This window comes from Pteropus alecto, unplaced genomic scaffold, assembly GCF_000325575.1.
Source record: "Pteropus alecto unplaced genomic scaffold, ASM32557v1 scaffold50, whole genome shotgun sequence".
Classification (NCBI taxonomy): domain Eukaryota; kingdom Metazoa; phylum Chordata; class Mammalia; order Chiroptera; family Pteropodidae; genus Pteropus; species Pteropus alecto.
This window is the reverse complement of record NW_006431918.1, coordinates 3,255,721-3,270,500: the sequence shown is the minus strand read 5'-3', so window position 1 is coordinate 3,270,500 and position 14,780 is coordinate 3,255,721.

Below are 14,780 nucleotides of genomic sequence, written 5' to 3'. Positions count from 1 at the left end.
TGACCTCACTCTCCTTTGTCTAGAGAAGAACTGACATGTGGTCTCTTTCAATGAATTTGTTGCTGATAAATATGAGGAAAGCACCATTATCACTTATCTTCATATTAAAAGTCAGAAAGCAGAGACTTAGAGATGTTAAATTACTGGCCCAAGGTCACATGGCTTGCAAGTGACACAGCCAGACATGGCTGGAGCCAGAACGTGAATCTAGGACTTCTGACTAAATTATACTCTATTCTCAATTACACCAAGTATCCTGAGAGCTAGGCCAGAGCAAGTAATGTTCCATGCTCAGACCACACTGGCTTCTGCAGACTCGAGTTCTGTTTCTCCATTCATGCTTCTCTCATCCTCATTTCTGAAAGTATTTCTTCAACTCACAGTCAGCAGCCAATAGTGTGAGAACTTCAGGGAATAAAAGTTTCTGAGACAGCACTGATGGAGGAAGCCAAATGGATTCAAAAGCTGATGTGAGACCTCCCAGGCTCAAACCATCTGCTCTGATCTATCCCTTGTTCTGGCTGGCTGGTCATTTGGGAGAATTCTGTGCTCTGAAATTATCTCATTCTAGCGACACGTGGAATCCACCAGGAAGAAACTTTTACCTCTCCCACGGCAGGGCGTAGGAGGTTCTGTAACTCCTTTTTGTCTCATGATGCTGGTGGATCCATGATCTCACTTACTGCTTAAAAACCCCAAATATGTGGGCTCCCTGGAAAGTTCCTAAGAATAACAATAATCACAGCTCTCAAACTTCGTAGGACAGCACAAATTTAATGTAATTTCCAACCACAGTTAATCTTTAAATGTGCACAGCAATGTCTGAATTGTTATTCTTTTATATGAATTTTAGCTCTTAGATTTTTAAATGGCTTTATTAAGGTAGGATTTACATATAAGATCTTGGGGATAGATATACAAGCACTTCTAGAAAGGCAGAAATGGAAGAGTCCTTTCCTGTGGCAGGAGAGGCAGCATTAGCTTCAGGCTTCCCTGACCTCCAGTAGATGTGGCCGAAGAGGCTCGCAAGGTGCTTGTACTCTACCATCTCAGTAGCAGAGCAGGAGAGTTCCTGTCTCTTTGCATTCTGTCAGCACTTGGTGTTATCGATGTTTTTAATGTTAGCCCTTCTAGAAAATTATAGAGTTATCTTGTGGTTTTAATTTGTGTTTCCTAGATAATTAATAAGTGTAAAACATTTTATATATGTTTATCAGCTATTTGAAGATCTTTTTTTTTTTTTTGAAGTGTTTGTTCAAGACTTGTGCTCAAGGAGTCCTCTATTGATCTCATGTTGTCATTTGTTTTTTGTTTATACAAATCAAGTAAGACCTTAGTAGACTTTATTTCAGTCCTAGAGACCCCACAGTTAGTGACCACAGCTAAAAGTGCCTGCTGTTGGAACCATAAGAATGATTTTCTAGTCCTGTTGCTTACGATAGGCATCACATCCATTATGTTTCTAACAGTCACCTTCTGGCCTTTGACTTGCCAGGATGATTTTGATTTTTCAGGATTGACCCTATATTAATCAGTGAGACCCATTTCAATTTGAGCATCTAACACTGTCCAACCCAGTTTTCAGAAGACAGCTACTAGTGACAGTGTACCAGGTATGCTGGGTTTGGTAAATAGAATAACACTAGCTGCTATAACACAATATATTATATTATTTATATTATATAGCATATAAGCATATATATTGAGTGTGTGTCCTTTTTCAAATATATATATAATAACTCCTACAACTCAATAATAAAAAGACAATTCAAATTTTAAATGGGCGAAAGACTTTAACAGCCATTTCACAAAGAGAAGTATACAATAATCAGAAAGCACATGGAAATGTATTCAACATCATTAGGAGGGAAATGCAAATTAAAACCATAATGAGATACCACTTCACATCCATAGAATAGAGACATTTAAAAGGCTGATAATACCAAATGTTGGCAAGATGTGGAGCAACTAGAACTCTCATCTAGTAATAGTGTTGCAGGGTGGATAGTATAAAATGTTATAACTACTATGGATATCTACTCTTAAAGTTAAACAAACACCTATTCTATGACTCCGAAATTTTACTTCTAGATATTTACCCAAGAGAAATGAAAACATACGCACAAAAAGATATTTTATAAGACCCTTCATACTAGTTTTATTTTGAAAAATAATAACCCCAAACTGGAAACAGTTCAGATGCCCATTACGATGAGTATGGAATACCACCCCAGGGTACCATTACGATGAGTATGGAATACCACCCCAGGGTAATAAGGAGAGAGGTACTGACACATGCAGCAGCAATCTCAAAAACATTATGTTAAACTGAGGAAAACAGACACAAAATAGTACATACTGTGTAATGCCAGTAATAGAAAGTTCTATGACAGGCAAAACTAGTACATGATGCAAAAAAACAAGAATGATGTTTAACCCTGGTGGGATGGAGAGTGGGGGCTAATTGGGATCGATAGGGGAAGGGCTCGAGGGGTCTTTTCTGTGGTGATGGGAGTGTTCTATATCTCGATAGGGGTATGGGTTACATGGCTATAAGCATTTTTTTTAAATTCCTCAAACTAGGTATTTAAGGCCAGGGCATTTCTCTCTATTTAAATTATACCTCAATTTGAAGGGGGGCGGAAATCCTACTTCGAATTCTCAGTTTTTCCTTACAGAATTGACAAAAATCTGCAAGTTTGACAACATGCTTTGTGATGGATTAGCAAATCACAAAGCAGCCCCCTTCTTGCACAGACTTCCTCTCATGGGAGTCTGGCTGAGTTGCCCTGCTGTTTCGGCTTCTGTCAGCCTGCTGCCCTGATGTGAGGGCACAGGACCATGGCCTCAGTCTCTTCCAGGCAATACTTTCTGAACCTGAAGGCAGGTTGCCATCATTGCCTCTTCTTTTCATGAAAAAGAGGAATTCTTTTTTAAAACCTATCTTTCGTGGGGACCCTAACCCATCCACTTGTAGCCATATTTCTCTTCTTACCAACAGCCAAAATTCTCGTTGTAATTCTGCAGGTTTGGCAAACTTAATTGTATACCGATTCTTCCTGCTCTTGTCCACCTGAATGCTCCTCCACCCACCCTTTCTCTAGATTCAAATGGTAGCCAAGTTGTCCTGTTCTGATGCAGCCAATGAAGACCAGTATAGAGAAACTGTCTTTTTTATCCTCTTTTCTTCTCTCTCAGAAAGCATATGAACAAAAGTTGATTTCTCCTTTTTGTTTTGTTTCATCGTTGTTCACAGCTCAAACAATTGCATTTAAAGCAAACTCATATAAACATACATCTTTTTGAATCCTCTGCAGTTTGTCTTTCTCTCTTCAAAAATGTGCCAAGTTGCCTGGTTAGAAAAATTTTGCTCATGGATGATGGCATGAAGGATAGTGAGTCCACTCATTCTTCCAGATGGCCCAAAATGTACCCTTGGACTAAGTCAGACTCTCAGAGGCGTTTCCTAGAACAGCTTCCCAGGTCTGCGCTGCTCTTCCTTTGATTCTGTGCTACCCTAGTATGGTTCTCATTTCCTTTTTTGCTTCACGTTGAGTTTCTGATGCTTGCAAGCAATGGTGCCTTGGTTACTACAGCCCGTTAGCTGTGTGTGTCTTTCCCACCTCATCTCTAGGATACTTATACTTTAACAATTTCCTGATCCTAAATCTTAGTATTGTTTCCCATGGTCTCTGGGAGCCAAAAGCAGCATTTATTGGGGCTCCTAATCAGGTGGTAGATACGGAAGCAAAGAGGGCAAAGAACAAGAATCTTTCTGGAAACCAAATTTATAGATCTCAAGGATGAGCTACAAATGAGAGGAGAGAAAGGAGTTGGAATGTTTCTTTTTTCAGGAGCAAAGGAAATTTGAGAGCTGTCTATCCCTTTGGAAGATGAAGTAAGTAGCGGAAGGATACCTGTTTGTAAAAGGAAGGAATAAGCTTTCTGTTTCAGAGATCCCTGGCCTGGCCTTCCCCGTGGAAGGGTGCTCCTAGCTGAAATTGGTTATTTGCCCCCAAGTTCCCGAGGAATCCGAGGCCTTGTTGTGGGTCCTAGGTTTTTGTAAGCACTTCTATAGGTGTATGATTACTTCAGGCACAGCTAATGATATGAGAATCCCTCCTCACAACCTTCACCTCACCCTTGAGCTTACTCCACAAACTGATGACACTGGTTTTGAGGAAATACAGTGTTTAGTCATGGGGGTAATAGAAGCATCACAAAATACAGTAACAAGATGGTCCAAGGTGAAAGATGCAAACTGTACCCAGAATCTGGCACGTAGGGCCTTCCTGATGCTGTAGTCTCCATGTTAATCCATGACAGATAATTAGACACCTTCGTGTACACTCCAGGATAATTCTTCTTGCCACAGCCCACTCCCCAGCTGACAATGCCCAACTGGTACCATATGCTTTCGTTGCTTATTTTCTGGCAAATCAGAGGCCCCCCACTGTCACCCTAGGAGAGAAAAGTTGTTTGGGAAGGGACAATAGCAAGTTATTCTCATAGCCTGTTGAAACATGGGCACTTGGCACAAGGCAAAAAGCACTAATGATATTTTTTGATGAGCATTTTAAATTTTGATTAGATTCTCCAACTACATTACTATGCTCTCAGCTCTGTGACTGTCAGAAAAGGTAGCAAGCAACTTGGTCAAAAAATGAATACCCATCATCATCATCATCATCATCATCATCATCCACTCACATGCATTCATTTTGATATACAAAGGAGTGATTTGCTAATCCATTTTGCCTCAAAGCACTTTTTTTTCAGAATTCTTCTAATTTTTTTCCCTGCCTTTTTACTTTAAGTCCACTTTTAGCAGCCCATTTTGCTCTTTCTGTATTGCTCATAATAGCAAAAAGTGAAAAACTCAAAAATCTATTATGCCTCCTAATAGGTCATTGATTGAATACAGCAGGCATACAGACTGGTGTGTGTGTGTATAAAATAAAATACAAAATTCAAAAAACATACAAAAATTGTGTTGAAATGATATACTGTAGTTTAAAAAATGAAATTTTAAACAACTTACAAATTTAAAACATCATGGAGAAGTTTGCCAAATGAGCACAGCTAAGCAAAACAGACATCATTGACATGAAAAAAAAAATTTTTTTTTTCTTTTTGGTTAAAATACCTTTAATGAAAAGGGAAAGACACTAACATCTCCCGTGACTGCTCTACACATTTTACTATGTTAGGAAGCTCTGGAGCCTATACCTTCGGAGGAGAAGCCATCATTACATCACCTTTCATGCCCCTAAACCTTTTGGACCACTTTTTAAATTCTGTTGAAATATAACATATCTTCATTAAAAAAAAAATTAGAAAACTCAGATATGGAAGAAGAACATGAAGAATAGCCATAATTATATAAATAATTAAATTTATGCATAAACACATTACTGTATATAAAAAGAATGTTTCAGGTAGAATATGGGAACACTGTGGCTATGGTTTCTCTGGGGAGTGAACTCAAGTATAAGAGGTAAACTTCCCCTTCACAGTACACCCACTTATACCACCTGAATTTTCTCTACCACGTACTCAAATAAATAAATGAAATAACATTTCTAATTCCAACCATGCAGAGGCAACTCCTTAGTCAAATATAATTTTCTACATCCTTGTGTATGTAAATATGCATACATCATTATTATTTTACAGAAATAGGATCAGATGGTACATATTGTTTCACAGCTTACAAAGATTTATTTTTGGAAATATTAAATGACACACAAGATAATGGAAAAGTAGCACCATTCAATGGTATGCTAAAAATCCTAATGCAAAATCATTAGGATTTCATTTAACCAGAATATTATCATGAATAAGTTGCTGTGCCCATCAACTTACTTTGAACTAAACTGTCTTTTACTAAATTCCTCGAAGTTATTGGTAAGTCCCATAACCTTTCTTTTAAATGAAGAATTACAATCACTTCCCTGGAAAAGAGGGGATCTGCATGAAAGATGTTGGGCGGAACAGCAGAACAATGAAGAACGGAAATTTCTGGAGCCAAACAGACCTTGGTTGAGACCCCAGGCTGAAGATCTAGCTGAGAGAATGTGAAAAATTTCCTCAGTATTTTAAGACACGTTTTTTATGCTGGTGACAATTGCACCTCTTCTGTGGGACGGCTGTGTGAATGGAAGGAAGAGCCGGCTGCACAGCGCTAAGCCCGGCCCTGGTACACAACAACCCTGTGCTCAGTGGTGGCTCCTATGTCTTTGTGGTTATTGAACCAGCCAACTCTGGGCATAGTCAGGCTGGACTGTGGGATCTGGAGCCCCATTTCTATCGGAAACCAAAAGATGTCTCCAACCCCAGAGGTCAGTGTGCCTTTGTTTGAATTCTGGATGTGTAATTTACCTTGCTGGTGTGTCTTCTGCAAAGCCGTTGGCTTCCTTGATCCTCAGTTTCCCCAACTGAAATAGGCCTGCTTCGTGGAGCTAGTTCATAACCCTTTCATGTATTGTAGAAGCAGTTTGTATGCTGCTGAGCACTGAATAGGTGTAAGAGATGGTGATGGAGAACACTACTAATAGCATTTACTACGACTCTCCTCTGCTGTGTGCTGTTCTAAGTGCTTTTGTGCATTGAGTTAGTTTTCACAACAGTCCTAAAAGGTAGAAACTCTTAGTATCCCCATTTAACAGATGATGGAATCTGAAAAGACACAGGCACAAAGGGAATTCTCAGGCAGTAGGTAGAGAAGCCGAGAGGGACACAAAGGGAGACTGTGCCCCTAACCACTACCCTGCACCCTTTGGTTACAGAGCATCTGTACTGGGCTGAATAGCATCCCTCCCATATTCATGTGCACCCGGAACCTCAGGCTGTGACTCTGTTTGGAAATAGGGTCTTTGCAGATGTAATTAGTTAAATTAAGATGAAGTCCTACTAGATTAGGGTGGGCCCTAATCCAACAATATCCTTTTAAGAAAACAGAATAGACACACACACACACACACACACACACACACACGCATGCACACACGCATGCACACACGCACCCAAGGGAGAGGACCATGTTAAGAGGGAGGCAGAGATTGGAGATGCACCTACAGGCTAAGTAAGGAACACCAAGGATTGCCATCGACCACCAGAAGCCAGAAAAGGCAAGGAAGGGTCCTCCCCCAGAGCCCGCGAGGGGAGCATGGTCCTGCCTATATTTTGATTTTGGGCTCCTGGCCTCCAGACTGTGAGAGAATACATTTCTATTGTTTTAATCCACCGTCTTTCTGGTAATTTATTACGGCAACCCCTAGGAAACTTATCCCAAGGAGGAAGAAGGAAGCCAATTGTCCTGGAAATGTTGGCTAGCCTTCTGCAGCAGCCCCTCTCCCAGCAAAAGACAAGCTCTATTACCTGGCAGGCATCCTTCCCACCTTGAGGGCTTCCAGCACACAGCATGTTCCTGGTGATGAAAGGCATAATATGGAAGCATTTTTTCCATTTGACCAGCTTGATGTTGACTTTCTGCAGCTCTGAATACAAACGTTGCATAGGAACTGACCCAAAGAAGAAGCAGACGGGGAGACGACCCTGAGCTCGAAGTGGCCCCTTTGATGGAGGTCAAATACCCACCCACATCATGTCTTTTCACCTCAACAACAAGGCCTATGGCCGAGAGAACAACCCAAATTTGAACTGAGTGAGGAGGGAGTTGGAGGGATGTCCAGGAGACTCTCGGGCCCACTCTCTCTGAATCCAGAGGTCCCCAGAACTGGCCCCTACTGGATTTCAGCCTGAGTGCACCATCTTGTCACCTCCCAGGAGCTACCAGGCTCCAGTTAGGGTCCTAAAAAGTGTTTTGTTTAAATCTACAAGGATGTAAAGAGAACCCATGATGACAAGTTCTGTCCCGGGGCCCACGGCACATAAAGATGGGCTTGAATTGTGTCAGGACCCTTGAGGAGTTCATCTCCTATGGAGAAGGTGAACCCAACGACCTAGAATGTTCACTCCCCAAAGACGGGAATACTCTTCCCTTTGTTTAGTATTGCTGAATCTCTAGAGCCTAGAACACTGCTTGGATTATAGAAGACGTTCAATGAATAGGGGCTAAAAGAAGCATGAGGGCCTCTAAGTTAAGAAGTTGGCCTTTTCTGAAGCTCTTATGAAGCTTCTAAAGGCAGTTCCCAATGTGGACTTCTAAAACGGCGTTCTGAAACGGTTCTGAGCTTTGGGACCTCGTGGGAATCCATGTGCAGCCATTCGGGTGCCTACTTGGAACAGCAGCACTGACTGGAATAGGTTTTGTTCTGTCTGGTGATTATGGAACAAGACACATTTACCAAGATGAAAAACAAAAGGATCACCATTTTGTGTGTTAGCTGGGAAAAATGGCAGAAGTGGTCGACGGGGTGACTCTGTGTAAGGACAAATTTATATTCAGTTCGTAAATTGGCCTGTGGTTTTCAGATATTTTAGCTACAGAGACCTTTATCATAAGGGAGCAGAACTGACACCATCGATTGGAACAAAGCTGCTCTGGCTGACATAGGTATGGATATCCTGGAGCCCTGTCCACTGATATGTCCCTCAAAATTTCTCCAAGTCACTCCTTAGACTCTGAAAACTTCTGCCTGGATTATCCCTGACACCCTGTTTAAGGTTCATGTTCCACAATATGGACAGAGAATTTGCTACAGGAACCCAGGAAGGACAGCTCCCGTGGGAACCAAGGAGAAGGTTCATTCATCATGGGACTTTAAATGAGAACTAAATTAAAACCCCCAAATCCACTATCAGACTCCCCAGAGCCAGCGGAGCCTCCAGCTCTTTGCGTCTCATTGCGAACATCAGCCAGAGGGCCGCCCCACACTGGGTTGAGCTATAGTAACTCACTGGTAATGCCCCATCCAGACACCCAGCAGTTTCTCCATCTCCTTATGGCAGTGAACCGTGAAAGGCAGATGGGCACTCCCTTGACACTCAGGTTAAATGGGGATTCAAGCAAGAGTAAAGCGATGTCATTATCCAAGAGCCAGCTATCAAAATAAGGGTGAATAATTAGCTTGTCCACTTTCATCTTCGTCAAGTTCCTGGTGTTTAAGCTTCTGTCATCATGTATGATCTCCAGGGTAGATCTTATTTCAAAACAGGAAGAGAAAAATGGTAAGTGGCATTAGGGCAAAAGGTAAGCCTGACGAGAAAATGAGGCTGTGGTCCCGAGAGCTGGGGGATGGAGGCATCTGGTGCCATGTACTTGGCATGGAGCCAGGTAAAGAACTCCAAATGGGCCAGAGGCGACAGACATGAGTTCCAGCTCTGCCCTGTTGCCAACCAGCTCTTGGCCCGACGACCTCTTACTCAGGCAAATTTACTTGTAAATTTCATCAACAAATGTCTGGGAAGTCAATTTTTACACAAGTAATTGGGAGAACTGACCCTTGATTGGCAAGAAGGGCTGGACTGGCATTGTAACAAACACCTGAGAAGTTTCTCAAAAATACTGATTGTGGACTTAGGCTAAGATAGCATCTCAGGAGCTTCTGTCACGTGTCTGGGCCTGGCGCCTGGCCCTGGGGTCCTAATCCCTTCTAGGATGCTCTAACTTTGTGGTCACTGTCAACCTACCCTCCCTCTGAGTGCGAGCAAATGCTTAGGGAAGTGCTTTTCAGCAGTTTGGACCAGGACCGCATGCACTTGGCAAGAGGCTGAGAAGTCCAAGGAACATCGGTTCCACCATTTGGGTCCCACACAAAAAGATGTAAAACTTCCTAGGAGGAGAACAATTTCTCTCTCACCTACCAAGCATGATATTCAGCCACATGGGCGTATATTTAGCCTCCTGATACTTTGATCTGTGGCTGACAAACCTGGATGGAGAGTCCAGGGGAATAACAAGGATGTGGGGGCAAATATTCTACCACAATGGTTTAAAAAACAAATTCTGTTTGCAATACTTACTTATTTTTGTTTATGAGGCAATGAGATGCAGTTAGAATCCACCACTCACTGAGAATTGATCCTCCACAGAGGTGTTTCCCATGGTCGAGAATTCTCACCTGCCATGGGAACTCTGTAATGTCTGCAGATTCCCCGCCTACGATTTTCGAATTTTTTGATTTCTCAGATTTGGCACTTATTCTTTGACCACATGTCACTAAAAGCAGAAAGAAGGAAGAAGGAAGGGAGAACCAGGGCCCAACAGTCAAGGTTAATGGGCTTAGAAGGAACTTAAGGACAGTGATCTCTTCTCCTCGCCCCCTGCCTCCGGCCTGCAGGTAGCAGTGGCTTAGGCAGCTTACCACCAGGTGGAAGACCCATCATTCAAACGTGATGCCCCCATGTCTGCCAAAGGCACCACAGTTGTGAAAATGGGCCTGCGAGGAGCGACGGCTGCTGCCTTCGCCCTAGCTGTGCCCCTTGGAAGCATCTCCACCTGCGGGCCAGTGGGCAGGGGACATGACCACAAACTCCGGGGCTGGACCTTGCTACTGCACCCCAGTGAGGCAGCCCATCTGGGAACATTCACTTGTTTGAAATTAGGCCTTACTGTCCTCTGAGAGCAGGGCCTTGATATGTGGTTTTGGCATAGACTGTAAAATTCTTCTCTTCAGCTCTGGACAGACATTTTCAAGGCCCTCTCCAAATGGATGACACAGACACAAGAAATTCTACAGCAAAGGGGAACTGATCAGCCCCTCCCTTCCTAACCCATTGCTTTCCTGTATTTCTTATTGTAATTAGTAGCACTGTCTTTTACCCAATTTTAATTCTAGGGATCATCCCAATGGCACCTTGAAAGGAATAACAATTTTGACATTTCCTATGTAATAGAATTACTTTGACATCTTTTAATGTATTTCAAAAGTCATTAGAGTAAAAAGAAAAATAAACATCATAAAATCTAAACTGTTAAGCACTTGCTATTTGCCAGGCACTATTCTGTTTTATCTAAAATAAGTAATTTAATTCTCACAGAAACTCCATAACCAAATTTATTACCATCCCATTTTAAAGATGAGACAGCAGAGGCAAGTTTAAGGTTAGGACATTTGGCTAAGATCCAAGAGCTAAAATATGACTAACAGTTGAAACTAGTCAGTCTGGCTCTAGAGTCTATTCTCATAACACTGGGAAAACTGCCTTCTAAGTGTTCACCATGCTTATACATGGGGAGAAAACACAATTACATTCAAAATTTTTCACAGAAGAATTTAAATGTATAAAAGGTCATCTTAAACTTGGAAGAAAAGAAAGAAAAGTGTATAATAATGCATGTCACAAAACTGAGTGAGAACTAGTATTATAGATTACAAAATCGAGATTGAAAATTATCTAGCTAGTTCTGAATCCTGGGCATAAACCATCAAAATCAAACTTAATAAAGAATAGACACAAAGTCTTGAAACTCTGGTTGGAAAAAATAATAGATCCAAAGCTTGAGATTGTGAAGGAAGCTTAGTTTGGAAGCTGTTTATACGAAAATATCAACCACAAGATGCTGACAAGATGACTGCTAAGCTCTCCACGTCGTAGACTGCATCATTTGAATGGTAGTTTGTGGCCTCATGGCGTAAGAATGGCATTCACAATTGGGATGTACTTAGACATGAGTAGTCAGCGTATTGGGAAGATTTATGGTATAAGGATCCTAGGAGGAAAGAAGACTCAGATGGGCCTTTAGACTCCTGCAGGATTTCCTTAAAGATGTGGCATCAGGCTTGTTCAAATCCAGCATCAGTAAGTGGAAACCGTAGGGAGGCACAGGCTACCTTGTACGGGAACAGGCTACTTCTAGGGTCATATGTTTTCTTACCTATAAAATGAGGGATTTGATAAAATTATATCCAAGGTTCTTTCCAGTTCTAAAACACCGTACTTTCGCAGTTTAAAATGGTGAAGGGGGAAATATTTTTACTTAAATTACATTAATATAAAACATAACTATTTAAATTTTTATAGATAAACATTGAAGCAAATTTTAGCTTCCTTATTCTTAATTTTTCCTTAGGAAGTATATGATTTCAATCACACCATTTTAAATGCTGTATTGATATTGATGACAGGCTGCCAATGGTCATGCAAACTGAAATGTGAATGTATTTACATGAAAAGTCTATGCAGGTACAAAAATTATTTTATATTTTTATGTGTGTAATATCTCAAATTTGTTGAAAATTGCATAGAATTGAGGCTGACCTGGAAAATAGGAGACATATGGTTGTGAATTTTAGGAGCGTTCCTGGGAGCCCGAGGGATTTAGACTTATATTCTGTAGATAAGAGAACAAAGTAAGATCTTGGGTCCACAGAGCAAAACTTCTGGTGGGCGAGTTCAGAGATAGTCCCTTACAAGTCTCCCTGGAATGAAATCACTTAAGACTAGATTTTTACCAAGCTACTGAATGACCTAGACCCAGAGATGTGAGAAACTGGATGAAGATCGGGAGGGCTCACTTCAGCTTTTTAGTCGAGTGGCTTCTCTCTGCCTGAACTCTCAGGGTGTCTCAGACATTCTCTTTCCTCCAAAAGAGCCTATCAGTGTGGTGGTGACTGTGATAGAGAGCATGAATGGAGAGGTAGAACTCAAGTCTGCAGAGGGCACCATGGTTTTGACATGGAAAGTCCCTAGCTCTGTCCTAGCTGGTGGAGAGGGAAGGAAGTAGGATTTGCAGTCAGAATTCTGAGTTGTTCCCATTGTTTGCTAGCTTTGTGACTTGGAGCCACTGATTTAATCTCTCTAAGCTTTAATATCCTCGTCTTTAGTACACAGATAGTACCCAGCCGGCTGCTTATTTATGTAACATTGATTTAGAATGATGCCATCTGGCTTCATTCTAGTCTGGACCAAGGAGAAAGAAGTCTGAGTTTTTGTCTGAGACTCTTGCTTCAATCTGGGGTCCTATCTACAGAAAATTTCACTGGGAGAATTCACTTTCTTGTTGTCTTCCTGTGTCAATGACCATCCCTGTCATACTCTTTGGACTATCCCTTCTCCTCTTCCAAAACCCAGAGCTCACTCCTCAGACCACTTCTCTCTCTATGCGCTTTGACTAGAGTATCTCATCCCATCCATAACTCAGATGAAATCTTTTTACATATGATCTTACATTTATCCCTCTCAGACCTCACCACTGAGCTCCCAACTCATTTAACCAATTGCCCTACTCAATATCTCACAAGAATATCTAAGAGGCACCTCAAATTTAATGTGGCTTAAACTCAACTATCAACCTACCTGACTCTGCTCCACATCTGCTTCCTTACAAGCCTTCCACAGTTTGATAAATGGTACCCACATTCGTCCATTTGCTTGGGCAAAAAAGTACCTAGTAGTTATCCTTGACTCCTCCTCCTCTCACTCCCCACATCCAATGCATCACGAGTTCAGTCAGTATTACCAAACGACATCCAGAAACCAACCACTTCTCTCCATCCCCACTGCTATAAACACCCCCAGGCCACCATCCTCTTATGCCTCCTAACTCGTCTTCCTCCTTCCACTCTTGCTCCTGCACGGTTTATCCCCTATAGTATTTAGAGCATCCTTCTCAAGCACCTCTCATTTCTCTGTCTCCCGTTTAGATGGCTGATGGCTTCACATTGTAACCAAAATAAAATCCAAAATCCTTACTGTGCCTCTATGAGGCTCAAAATGCTCTGGGCCCCACTGACCTCTCTGAGCCTGTCTTTCTCCAGTGCCCGCTTCCCGTTCACTCTGCCCCAGCTACACTGACCTGTGTGCCTCTCAAACATACCTAGCACATTCATTGTTCAGGGCCTTTGCACTTGCTGTCAATTCTGCTTGGAAATATATCTTCTCATCAGATGGGCCTCAGCCATGAGTCCCGTCATCTCGGGAAGGCTTTTTTTGACCACCTACTAGAACAGTCTCAACAGCCACCTGCAGACCTTCCATCACATTAGCCGATTTTGTCTGCTTCATACCATTTAACAAGAACTGAAATTAACTTATTTATTGACTCATTTATATGTTTAATACTTCCTTCCCCTCACTAAATAGTAAAACTGCTCACGGGTAGGAAATGAATATGTCAATCTCTGTTATAAACCCAGCTCCTAAAACAGCTCCTGGCATGTGGTATACATTTGATATTTGTCAACCAATGTAACACAAGGCTCCATTAATTCTCAGGACCCAGGGGCTGAAGCCATAGTAGGTATTAATATACTGCCTTCAGTATAGTTATATCATGTTATGCTTCGCATTAGACCAGTTAGGCTCCACATGATCTTTCAGAATGTATTCAAAGAGAAAGCAGCAGGGAAATACCTTTTCAGAATTACACGTGGATTAAAGCTGCGGGAAGTGGCTAGGTGGCATCTCCAGCTTGATATCTGGTTACTCCTCTCAAAGGGTTTACTTACATTGACCATTCATTCTGGAACACTCTGGTACCTAACATAGATGTTACACACACACACACACACACACACACACACACACAGCTCTTTCATATATGTAACTTTAAAGTTGAGGGTGTTATGGGAACAATAATCTGAAAGTCTGGTGTAGGCCCTCTGCCCTGACCCCAGCATCAAATTCACCTTAGGGGCTTGCTAAAAGTACAGTTCCCTAGATCCCACCCAGAACTGCAGAATCAGCATCCTAGGGCTTGATCTTTCGAACAAAGCTCCCAGGCGATGCTCTTGCCCTGGTGAGGCACAGACACAAGGACATCAGGAGAGACCTACGTGCCAGGGAGCTGTGTGCCCAGGGCAGCAGCAGGGCTATGGGCAGCAGCAGCACTGCTCTTCCATCCTCCATTCTTTAACTGGCCCTGGTCTTTACTC